At 37.1% G+C, this 12,754-nt stretch overlaps 1 pseudogene across 1 annotated transcript; it reads left to right on the plus strand.

Annotated features, from left to right (window-relative positions):
- Window positions 1-6,898: 6,898 nt before the first annotated feature.
- Window positions 6,899-7,961, plus strand: LOC102928982 (non-histone chromosomal protein HMG-17 pseudogene; annotated as a pseudogene). Its single transcript, XR_013047909.1, has one exon. The product of XR_013047909.1 is annotated as a non-histone chromosomal protein HMG-17 pseudogene (transcript).
- The last annotated feature ends 4,793 nt before the right edge of the window (window positions 7,962-12,754 follow it).

Genomic DNA, 12,754 nt, shown 5'->3' on the forward strand with positions numbered 1-12,754 from the left:
ATATTGGTCTCTGATACTTTTGCTTTGTTGAGTCTTTGTGTGGTTTGGATATCATAGTGACTGTGGCCACATAGAATTGGGCAAAGTTCCTTCTGTTTATATTTTGTGGAATAATTTTAGGAGTATTGGTATTAGAGCTTCTTTGAAAGTCTGGTAGAATTTTACATTAAAACAATCTGGGCCTGGGTTTTTTTTGTTTGTTTGTTTGTTTTGAAACGTTTAGTGACTGCTTCTATTTTCTTAGGGGTTATGAGTCTATTTAAACTGTTTATCTGATATCAAATTAATTTTGGTAGGTAGCATCTGTTAACAAAAATTTCCATTTATTTTAGATTTTCCAATTTTTACAGATTTTTGAAGTATGATCTGATAATTCTCTGGATTTTCTCAGTGTCTGTTGTCATGTCCCCCTTTTCATTTCTGATTTTGTTATTTTGGATATTCTCTCTGTGTCTTTTAGTTACTTTTGGTTAGTATTTCTCTATCTTGTTGATTTTCTCAAAAAAATCAACTTTGTTTAACTGATTCTTTGTATTTTTATGTGTGTTTCTATTTTATTGATTTCAGCCCCAAGTTTGGTTATTTCCTGCCTTTTATTCCTCCTTGGTGTGTCTGTTTCATTTTGCTCTAGAGCTTTCAGGCATTCTGTTAAGTCACTAGTATGGGATTTCTCTAAATTCTTTGTGAAGGCAGTTAGTGCTGTGAGCTTTCCTCTTAGCACTGCTTTCATCGTGTCCCATAAGTTTGGGTATGTTGAACACTCATTTTCATTGAATTCCAAGAAATCTTTAATTTCTTTATTTATTTCTCCTGTGGATTACTATGAAGATGATTTCTTCCTAACTGTACTGTCTAATTGATAATAATAACATTAGCTTATACAGAGTTTTGATGAATAAAAGTATATACAAGGATATGTTTCACAGATAAGGCCTATGAGTGACACTTAAGGAGCTGCTTTAGATAACAGCTCAGGTTAATGATTAAGGAAAACAATTGAATTCTCTGGGAGCCAGGCTGGCCCTAATTATCTTAATGCTGAAAAGATGTAATCACAGGTCTGACCTTGAGTAAGATCTTACTAGGAAGCTTCTGTGGGCCTCCACACTGGGGCATTTGTATTATTGTGTATTGCACACAATGCATAATGAAGAACTAGAGTCATAGAGGCATGTGATGGTCACCTTCAGTAAGACTTGTAAATTAGGTTAGGGACCTTGGTATGAAGAAGTACTTCATGTAACAATTTATAAATACACTTTGTATGGCTGTTAGAGAGCCAGCTGAATCCAGCCCAGTCAGTCCATCAGAAGAGGCTAATGAATAAAGAAGGAAATGATCAAGAGAATATGTGAGTATTTTTTTTTCTTAATCTCAGAAAAATCTTAGTTACACTGACACAGTGGATTCCTTTTGAGCCTTGGGCTATCTGGAGGCTGGTCCTGCGGGCATAAATGGTCTATATCTTTTTATTGGGCAGTTGAGTCTGTGGTGATATTTTAATTGTGCTGAAATGTGATTTTATTTGTACGTTAATAAATAAAGTTTGCATGGAGATCAGAGGTTATAGCGAGTCAGGAACAGAAGTCAGGCAGTGGTAGCCCATGCCCTTAATCTGATCACATGTCAGGCAGAATCTCTGTGTGGTCAAGGACACAGACAAGTGTGGTGACATGAGTCTTTAATCCCAGTACCAACCATAGAGACCTGGAGGTCTGTATAGACAGGCAGTGATGAGGAAGTCATGTGCCTGGGCTTAGAGTCAATGAGAAGGCAGAACAGGAAGAAGCTTACTTGTATGGGAAACTATGGCTTGGTGGTAAGCTAAAGAGTAGTCAGTGGCTCTTCACTAATTCTTCGATCTCTTCGGCTATTACTCCTGTATTTGGCTCTGTGTTTCCTATTTAGTAAGACTGTTAGAATTTCATCTACATGAGTCCACTGATATTGAGAGATGTTAATGACCAATGATTGTTAATTCCTGTTATTTTGTTGTAGTTGTTGATGGAGGGGTGTGTGTGTGTGTGTGTGTGTGTGTGTGTGTTCTATGTGTGTGTGTGTCTGTGTGCATCTGTGTGTGTCGGTGTCTTTGCTTTCTTTGGGTTATTCTGTGAGATTATTTATTGCCTGTATTATATGGGTCTAATTAGCCTCCTTGGGTTGGAGTGCTCCTTCTAGTACCTTCTGTAGGGATGGATTTGTGGATAGATATTGTTTAAGTTTGACTTTATCATGGAATATTTTCTTTTCTCCATCTATGGTGATTGAAAGTTTATTTTAGGGTATAGTAGTCTGAGATGGCATCTGTGGTCTCTTAGAGTCTGCAAGAAATCTGTCCAGGCCCTTCTGGCTCTTAGAGTCTCCAAGTCAGGTATAATTCTAATAGGTCTGGCTTTATATGTTACTTGGTCTTTTCCCCTTGCAGCTTTTAATATTCTTTATTTGTTCTGTGTGTTTAGTGTTTCACTATTATGTGGCAAGGGATCTTTCTTTTATGGTTCAATCTATTTGGTGTTCTGTAAGTTTCTTGTACCTTTATAGGGATGTCCTTCTTTAGATTAGGAACATATTCTTCTATGATTTTATTAAAGATATTTTCTGGGCATTTGTGCTGGGAATCTTCTTCTTCTTATATTCCTATTATTCTTAGGTTTTATCTTTTCACACTGTCCTGGATTTTCTGAATGGTTTTTGACAGGAATTTTTTGGATTTAACATTTTCTTTGACTTGTATATCTATTTCTTCTACCATGTCTTTAACACCTGAAATTCTTCCTTCCATCTCTGGTATTCTTTTTTTTTTTTTTTTTTTTTTTTTTTTTTTTTTTTTTGGTTTTTCGAGACAGGGTTTCTCTGCGTAGCTTTGCGCCTTTCCTGGAGCTCACTTGGTAGTCCAGGCTGGCCTCGAACTCACAGAGATCCGCCTGCCTCTGCCTCCCAAGTGCTGGGATTAAAGGCGTGCGCCACCACGCCCGGCCATCTCTGGTATTCTGTTGGTGATGCTTGCATCTATACTTCCTCCTTGCTTACCTAGGTATTCCATTTCCATAATTCCCACAGTTTGTGCTTTCTTTATTGCTTTTATTTCCATTTTCAAGTCTTGAACAGTTTTGTTCATTTCTGTCAACTGTTTTTTCTTGACATTCTTTAAAAGATTTATTAATTCCCTCCAATTTTTGATTGTCTTTTGCTAGATTTCTTTAAGGGGTTTATTCATTTTCTCTTTAAGGACCTCTATTATCATCATAAAGTTGTTTTTAAGGTTGTTTTCTCATGCTTCAGCTGTGTTGGTATATTCAGACCTTGTTGTGGTGGGATGGCTGGGTTCTGGTCATGACATATTGCCCTGGTTGTTGTTGATTGTATTCTTTTTTTAATTTATTCATTAAATTTAATTTTACATATCAGCCACGGATTCCCTTGTTCTCCCCCCTCCCACCCACCCCCGCCTTCCCCCCAGCCCACCCCCCATTCCCATCTCCTCCAGGGCAAAGACTCCCCCGAGGATTGAGTTCAACCAGGTAGATTCAGTCCAGGCAGGTCCAGTCCCCTGATTGTATTCTTATATTGATGTTTAGGCATCTGGATTTGGAATGAATATAGTTGCAGGTGCCAGTTTATGGATTTGTCTTTGCTGGATAGGTATTTTCTTCCTTGGTTTCTGTTTCCTCTCTGGTCTTCTGGCTGCTCTGGCCTGTGGTTGAATAGAGGGTCTCCACCTGCGTTGGGGGCCAGATTTCTGATGGTCTGGGTGGCTGCTGGTCCAGCAGGAGTTGCTGCCCAAACTTGGGACTGGAGTTCTATGTTCATGGCCTTTTATCTGGCCAGGGTCCCTATGGGGTTCAGCATCCTGGCCTGGCTTCTGTTGGGGAAGGAGTCTTCTGTCTGGTTTTCAGAGAGTTGGCCTGGTCTTTGGGGTTCAAGATGCTGATCTGGCCTCTGGGGTTCAGGATCCTGGCCTGGCCTCTGATGGAGTAGAAGACTTCAGCCAAAGGTATGGGCTAGAATATGGTGGTGAGGAGAAGACAGGCAGATGGAGTTATGCTGGGAGAGCATGGGCAGGGTGGGGGCAATCTTACCTGGAGTTCAGGATGCTTGGCCTCTGGTAGGAGAGGAGGCTTCCACCAGAGGTGTGGGGCAAGATATGCAACTTCATATTTTTGAATCATTTAGACACTCCACCAATTCATCTTGTCCATTTTAATTAATTCACAATTGATGAGAATTTGCTGTAGGATCCCTTACATTTGTGAGGTGTAGACAACATGAAAAAAATTAGAGCACATAATAGTCTGAATTTAAAAAAAGTTTTATGAATAAAAGTAATCAAATTCTGGAAAATAGCATTAATCTCAATAAGATAAAACACGAATATCATGATATGTAATTATTGCAATAAATTTGGCACAGAATATCAAAATTTTCTAATTCCTGTAAGAAAATGAGTTTCAGTGGCTTCTACTTATCTTATATGAAATTAAAGTTAAAACCAAAAGGATAGGAATCATTTTTAAAATACCCTAATCCAAATCTCCAATTTGGGCTAGTTTTTTTCACTCAGACTAAAATCATCTCTTGCTGGGGGGAAATCTAGATAACATTTTTCTAAGTGGCAGTACATAGGACCCACAGAGCTACTATAAAGTCTCCCAATTAAATGGGGTAAAATAGGATAAAATCCAAATACCTCTGGTACAATAACTACATTAAATTTGGTCACAAGGGACTCAAACCTAAATAGTGTATAATTGCATTCAGTATTCTCTAAGCTCAATTTTACTGCAAGACAATGATTTTACTAACCCAAGAGCTCAGATAGATCAAAAATCAAACATTTTTTTCATTGATGAGTACTACTGATTTCTATTCCCACTATTCTGCTCCTGGAGTGGAAATTACTATGAGGTGTAAGGGTCAATGCTGATAATTTGTCACAAATACACAATCATCCATGGCTAGGATGAGTTGGCAGATTCAATCAATTTCATATAATTTTTTAAAAATACATCTGTGAGATCAAATCCAGCCTAGATCACACAGCAAAATCCTGCCTCCACCCCAGATAATTACATCCTGCAATGAGTATGTACAGACTTTCTTATATTCATTCCCTTAAACTTCAATATAAAAACAATTTTCATAGCATACATATTGCAATAATGTAGAGGTGACTTAAAGAATATAAAAATATATGCAGAGATAATATGTCTGGAAATGAGATAAAATATTTGAAATAAGGTTGTACAGCTGCAGCAATGGTAGCTTAACTAAGCCCCTAATGACTTTTAAAAACATCATCAAAATATGCTACACCATCATACAGATTGTATTTGTAAATTCAAGCTCAAATTCTATTTACAGAGTAACAAGCTTTTACACATAGAATAATCCACCTCTACTAAAATATCAGATGGCATATCCTCACAACCTACTAATATTAGAGAGAATTAGTTCTGACTGAAAATGTTCATTAAGAAGATTCACTAATTGTTTCCAAGAAAAAAATTCTAACTAAATAACATCTGTCATTCAACATTGCAATTCAGTGAAAGATGGGTTTATTTTAAAAAATTGTATTGATCAGTTTGGTTAGGCATATGAAAAAAAAGTATATCTAGCTCTTACATCACTCTCCGTTCTTAAAAAGTCAAGATAGATTACAGATTTAAATGTGAAATATAAAACAGTAAGTCTTACTAAAGGAAAATATTTTGTGATAGGTAAAAATTTCTTAAACAGGCTATGAAAGCACTAACCACAAATATAAAACAAGGTAAGTAGTACTATATAAAAATGAAGGAGTTACATTTACCAAAAGATACAATATGCAAATTGAAAGGGCTAGTTATGAAGTCGTACATGACACATTAATACAAAATAAACTGATTTTTTTTTTTTTTTGGTTTTTTCGAGACAGGGTTTCTCTGTGTAGCTTTGCGCCTTTCCTGGAGCTCAGTTGGTAGCCCAGGCTGGCCTCGAACTCACAGAGATCCGCCTGCCTCTGCCTCCCAAGTGCTGGGATTAAAGGCGTGCGCCACCACGCCCGGCACACTGATTTTTATATAACAAAAAAATTCTACTTTGACAAAGGTAAAGGTAAAGACTGTAATAAAACTGACAAAGCAATTTTTAAAATTATTTCTTTTTTGGCGATTATAATAACATCATTTCCCCATTTCCTTTCCTCTCTCCAAATCTTCTCCTATATCTCTTTCAAATTCATGTCTTCTTTTTTCATTATTTGTTGTTACATTCATATATGTATACATATATATTCCTAAATACGTAAGTACAACCTGTACAGTCCATATAATGTTAGTTGTATGTATGTTTCCAGGGCTGACTAACTGATATTGGATAGCTAATTGACATGCTCTTCCCTGGGGAAGAGTTTTTCTCAAGCTCTCTACATTCCTTAGTTGCCTGTAGTTCTTTGCGAAGGCTTGAGGCCTCATGGACTTTCCCCTGTCCATATTAACATGCCTATTGTTGTTCAGCTCATGTTTAAACAGTTGTGTTGGTGAAACTTCATGGGTATAGTTTCTGACATTACCAGGAAATAGAATCTCACAGCAAACCTCTGGATTCCCTGTATTTCATAATCCTTCTTTCCCTCTTCTGCAATGATCCCTGAACCTTAGGTGTGCAAGTTGTACTGTAGATATATCCACAGGGACTGAGGGACTCAACTCTGCATTTTCATTGGTTGTGATCTTGGGTAATGCTCTTTATCTGCTGCAAAGAGAAGTTTCTTTGACGAGGGGTGAAGACTATATTTATCTATGAGTATAAGGACAAATATTCGGAGCAGTGTGAAGAAGCAGAATGACCCCCAGACGGACAGAACCCGCGCACCACCGCATTCCCGCATTCAGCGCCGACGTCCCCCGCTGCCGCCATGTCCAAAAGAAAGGCTGAAGGGGATACTAAAGGAGATAAAGCCAAGGTGAAGGTCGAGCCACAGAGAAGATCTGCAAGGTTGTCTGCTAAACCTGTTCCTCCAAAGCCAGAGCCCAAGCCTAAAAAGGCCCCTGCAAAGAAGGGAGAGAAGGTCCCCAAAGGGAAGAAGGGGAAAGCCGATGCCGGGAAGGATGCGAATAATCCTGCAGAGAATGGAGACGCCAAAACAGACCAGGCACAAAAAGCTGAAGGTGCTGGAGATGCCAAGTGAAATGTGTGCATTTTTGATAACTGTGTACTTCTGGTGACTGTACAGTTTGAAATACTATTTTTATCAAGTTTTATAAAAATGCAGAATTTTGTTTTACTTTTTTTTTAAGCTATGTTGTTAGCACACAGAACACTTCATTGTTTTTTGGGGAAGGAACATGTGTCACTAACAAAACGTCTCCCAAGCTGGATTGATGATGGTTGATGTTGGAAAACATCTTTCCCTGCTAATTTTGAAAGACTCCTCTTGGCTCTCAGGGGAGACGTCCTGGTGTTGACATATGTGACCACCATGGCCTAGTGTGGGAAACTAAATTCATTTCTGTGTCTTCCTCCCCTGGACCATCAACATAGACTTAACTCCCTTCAAACCAGAGACCTGTTGGAATCTGACCCCAAAAATTGGTTTTGCCGGTCCATCAGGCAATCTGGACTTTGCAGTGGTATCATTGTGTCCTCAAAAGAGCAGCGGTTCCTTTTATAAAAGATTGTGGATCTTCAGATTGATAATTCTGCCATGTTCGTTTGGTTTCCTGAAAGTCAGGGTCGGTTTGTGAAAAGTTGTTAAACAACATCTTCAATATGAACTGTCAGCCCTCACGCTAAGCTCTCCCCCTTTACAAAGCATCGAATGAAGACTCATCGGGTTTTATAGTGGCTTTCTGATTTTGATAGTCTATACAGGAAGGGAGTTTGAAAGTTCTTGTATACTGTTAATGACTGTCTGCCCATGTCCTGCCTGGAAAACCATGATTGTTTATGGAAAGTATCTTTAATAAAGCTGGATACAGTTTGGCTTGGAAAAAAAAGGACAAATATTCATAGATGGTTGCTAGAGATTATGCTAATTTAGCAAGGTGATGGCCATAGGTTTCCTCCAAGATCCATGACTTCACTAGCCCTGCATAGTTGGCTAGGTTTCCAGTACCACACATGAGTTCCCTCTTTTCAAGTGGATCTTAAGTCTAATTAGAGAGTTCTTGGTTTCCACCAAGGTATGTGTGCCATTACTGTACTGCTATAGTGCCAGGCTGGTCATCACTAAAAGGAACTGATACCAGGAGAAAAATGAAACTTTCCTCCTTTTTAAAACAACATCTTGTTTTTCAAGTGTTCTGGTTACATTGCTCTTGCTGTTGTGATAAACATGGTGACCAAACACAGCTTGAAGAGGAAAAGGTTTATTTGGCTTACAGTTTCAGGTCACAGTCTGTCATTGAGGGAAGTCAAGGTAGGAACTGAAATGGAAACCACTAGGTAAAGGTGCTTATTAGGTCACTCCTTTGCTAGCTATATGTAAAAAATGGGAACAAGATCCACATTTCTCATCCTGCACAGAACTCAATTTGAAATGGATAAGAGCTTCCAGTTAAAACTGCCAAACATAGGCATAGGCAAGCACTTTCTTTAAGGTGTCTTAGTTCAGGAAATAAAATCAAGAATTGATCAGCTGTATTATAAAAATTAAAAGGGCACAGCAGAGTAAACAATTACCAGAGTAAAGAAACAGACCACAGAATGGGAAAAAAACATTTTCCAACTACACATCAGGCAAGGGATTAACATCTAACCATAAAGAACTGTAAAGATTACATGCCAAAAATTATCCAGTTAATAAATAGGCTAATAAACTAAATAGACTTTTTTAAAGGAAATATGAATGATCAATAAGTATTTGAAAAAGTGTCAACAACCTTATTCATCAGGGAAACAAATCTGAATTAAAACTGCTTTGAGATTCCATCTCATCCCAGTCAAAATTACTGTCATCAAGAAAAAAAAATAGCAACAAACATAGGCAAGAATATAGACAAAATGGAACCCTCATTTACTACTGATTGAAATATAAACTGTCCCAGCTACTATGAAAGTTAATTTTTAAGTTACTCAAAAAACAGGAAATACAGCTTCCATATGACCTAGCTATACATGCAATTAATGGGTATATATGCCCAAAGGGTTCAAATCAACAGACAATAGAGTGAGATACTTGCACACCCATGTTGATTGCTGCATATTCACAATATCTAAGGAATGGAGCCAGCCTAGATAGCAGTCAGCAAATGAATTGATTTTAAAAATGTAGTTAAAATGCACAATGGATATTTTTCCAGCCACAGAGAAAAATGAAATATGGACATTTACAGTAATATAGATATAACTGAAGATCATCACATTACGTGAAGTAAGACAGACTAGTAAGAGAAGGCAGGGTAGATGGGATAGGGCAATGAAGATGGGAGAAAAGTAAAATGTGGGCTGGGGAAATAGCTCAGTGGGTAAGACACTTGTTTTGTAAACTTGGGGGCAAAGTTCAGATCCCCAGTGTGTAAATGCCTATATGTTAACCCAGTGCTCTGTAGATGAACACAGGGGGTACCTAGAATGAGCTAGCTAGACTGGCTTAATTGCTAATCTCTGGATTCAAGTAAGAGACCCTATATCAATATATACTGCAGAGAGCAATTGAGGAAGACATCCAATGTCAACATCTTATCTCCCATGCACAGGCACACATGTACATGCATACTACCCACAAATATTCGAGCTTTCACACATGCATATACCACCCCCCCACACACACACACACGCACACAGGCACAAATAATCAAACTACAATAATTTTCCTGGCAAAGTATTTTCACAGTTGTAATAGTGGCATGACTATTATGGGAATAACCAGCTGCCTTCTTATTGTAATAATTTGAGGCCTGCCCTATGGAAGGGAACTCACGGTTGGTACTATAAACCCAGCCAAGAACCCATAACTATGGAAATCATAGGCTCTAGGGGAGAACCTATTACTGTTATTTTACTAAGCACCAAACTGTCTTCTAATCTTTACATACATATACTAACCTTTACAACCATAGTTTAGTGCTACTTTCAGTCTTTACCAGAGAAGCTTCTTTTTGCAGTTAATGCTGGTGAATGCAGAGATCTATGGCTGCTCAAGGTGCTGAATAAGTGACTATTAAGTTCTAAGTCTCAAATGGAGTATCTGTATTACTCTCTCCGAGGCTCTGAAAACATCTTAGAAGAAGGGTTGGAAAGAATACAAGCACCAGAGTTCAGGGAGGAATGCCGTAAAACAATTATCTTCTGGATATGACATGGTCATTGCTATCATGAACTCACTGCAGCTGTGCTTATCTGCACAAAATTTACACATGGTTGGTCCCATCACTTTTTTATCATGAATGGGGGGGATCATGATGTCTAACCCCTCACTGAGTGTTTACAAGTCAAAAAAGGGGGGGAAGAGTTCAAAGTGGGAGGGGGATTGTTGAGAAGCAAAAAGGTTTGGGCACAAGAGAGGGTGTGATGATAAGAGAAGGTAATAAGTGATGAAAATGTCCAAAATTCAGCATATGTATATAAAACTGTCAAATAAAAAAATAAAATTAAAATGTTAAATAAGTAAGTAGAATGAAAAATAAGTATGAAAATGCAATAGTGCAACCCATCACTGTATGCTAACTTTAATATAAACAAAAAATAAGTGACTATTGAAGAGGCAGTCAATGAATGTTAATTCCCCACATATCCAGATATAAAAAGTTCAGTATATCCTAGAAATAGTAAACTTGGTTATTCTTTGCTTAAATATAAGAGCAGAGGAAATCCTGGAAATACCCAAGCATGAAAAACAAATTACAAAAAAATTAATAAAAAATAAGCTAAATATTAAATCTTTTCTACATTATAAAATGTAGAAAGACATTAGAAGACAACAGTTTAACATCTAGCAAATTTTTAGGAAAAGGAATGTAACCTACTTATTATGCATAGCTGCATACATATATATGCCTAGGCAACAAAATGTGAACACACATATATGTGACACCTAAAAGTGTGTGTGCACATATGTGTCTAAATTTACTTGACAATAAACTATATCTGCATCCAACTGAAAACAAAAATTTTAAACTCAAGAAAAGGTATGTTGTATTCCAAAATTATACTGAAAACTAGCGGAGATCATCAAGCCTATTATTAAGATAAAACCTAATTCGGTTGTACAACTACATGAACTTATCAAAGTCACTCTAAAATGAAAAGAGAAATACTGTGAAAATCAATACTTGGATAGCAATAATACAGATTCATGACTTCATACAAGGGATTAATTGAGTCAAAGAAGAAAGCAGTAAATGCTGTTTATGAAATTTTCTTGTTTTAAAATGAAGGGAATTGTTAAAAATTTATTTTAGCCTCACTAGTTCATCTTTGGTTTTGCTGCCATATCCAAAATATCATTACCAAGACCAGTGCTGTAGAGAATTCTCCCCATGTATTATTCTAATTTTACAGACTCATGCCTTATACTTAAGTCTTTAACTCATTGTGAATTGATTTGTGGGGTAGGTATGATGTAAGAATAAGATCCAATTTTTGCCATTTTGAATGCATAGTGCTCTCTAACAGCTGCCCTATAATCTCACCATTTTGCATGTGTGTCAGAACAATGTCGTGTGAGAATTCTGAGTACTTCTGAGAAAATTCCAAGAAAACAAAAGTCTTGTGACCTCAGCTCCTTCCAGGCAGAATGAATAGGAGCAAGTTTATTTCAGCTGTTGATATTCATATCCCTCTATGGAAAACATGGTTTTGCCATGTGATGCTTGTACTTGTGATTGTATACTTTTTAGGTGACTCTTCTTAACCCTCAGAGTATAAATTGATGCTCTGACTAAAGTTGACTGTTGCATTGAGACTTTAGTCTGCCTCATTTTTAGACCCTGCTTTCCCAAGTTCACATGGCCAACTAGAGCAGTTAACACATGTGGTTACTTACTTCTTAAAAAATAGCATTTTTTAAAGGTGTTATGCCTCCCACATTGTATAGTCTTGACGTCTTTATCCAATATAAGTTGACTGTTTATGTGTGAGCTTATTTCTGGGCTCTATTCCAGAATGTTTTGACTAATACAGCTTTGTGATATGATCTGAAAATAAATTAATTTGAAGGCTTCCAGTTTTATTCTTTCTTGAGATTCCTTTAGCTATATGAGGTCTTATGAAATTAGCATGGAATCCTCATATAGGATTCCATGCTAATTTCATAATTTGTTCTCTATTTCTATGAAAAAGTCATTAGAATTTTCAGAGACCACACTGTATTACATCAAACTAAAATATTCCTGCTCAGAGAAAAGAAACAAGGCCAGAGGAGGGTGCCAGATCCCTAGGAACTAGAATTACAGACAGTTGTGAGCCACCATTTCAGAGTTGGGAACTGAACCTGGGTCCTCCGGGAGACTATCCAGTGAGCCAGACTTACTCTGAGCCATTTCTCCAGCCCCAAGAATTTATTTCTTATCTATAATATATACAAAACTTTTAAAAAACAAATCTCTTTCATTGCATACCTCTTGGAAGTAATGTTCAGAATGTATACTGTGAACAATTACTATAATGTATACACTACATATGTATAGGTGTATGTATAATATATAAATATAAATGAGTACATATATTGATAAATTCAAGTGCATATTTGTAATATCTTGAACACTTATATCTCATGATTTTTTCTTGAGTGTATATTACAATAAAGTGTTTCAAAAGAACATACATACAC

This window comes from Peromyscus maniculatus, chromosome X, assembly GCF_049852395.1.
Source record: "Peromyscus maniculatus bairdii isolate BWxNUB_F1_BW_parent chromosome X, HU_Pman_BW_mat_3.1, whole genome shotgun sequence".
In the NCBI taxonomy this organism is placed as follows: Eukaryota; Metazoa; Chordata; class Mammalia; order Rodentia; family Cricetidae; genus Peromyscus; species Peromyscus maniculatus.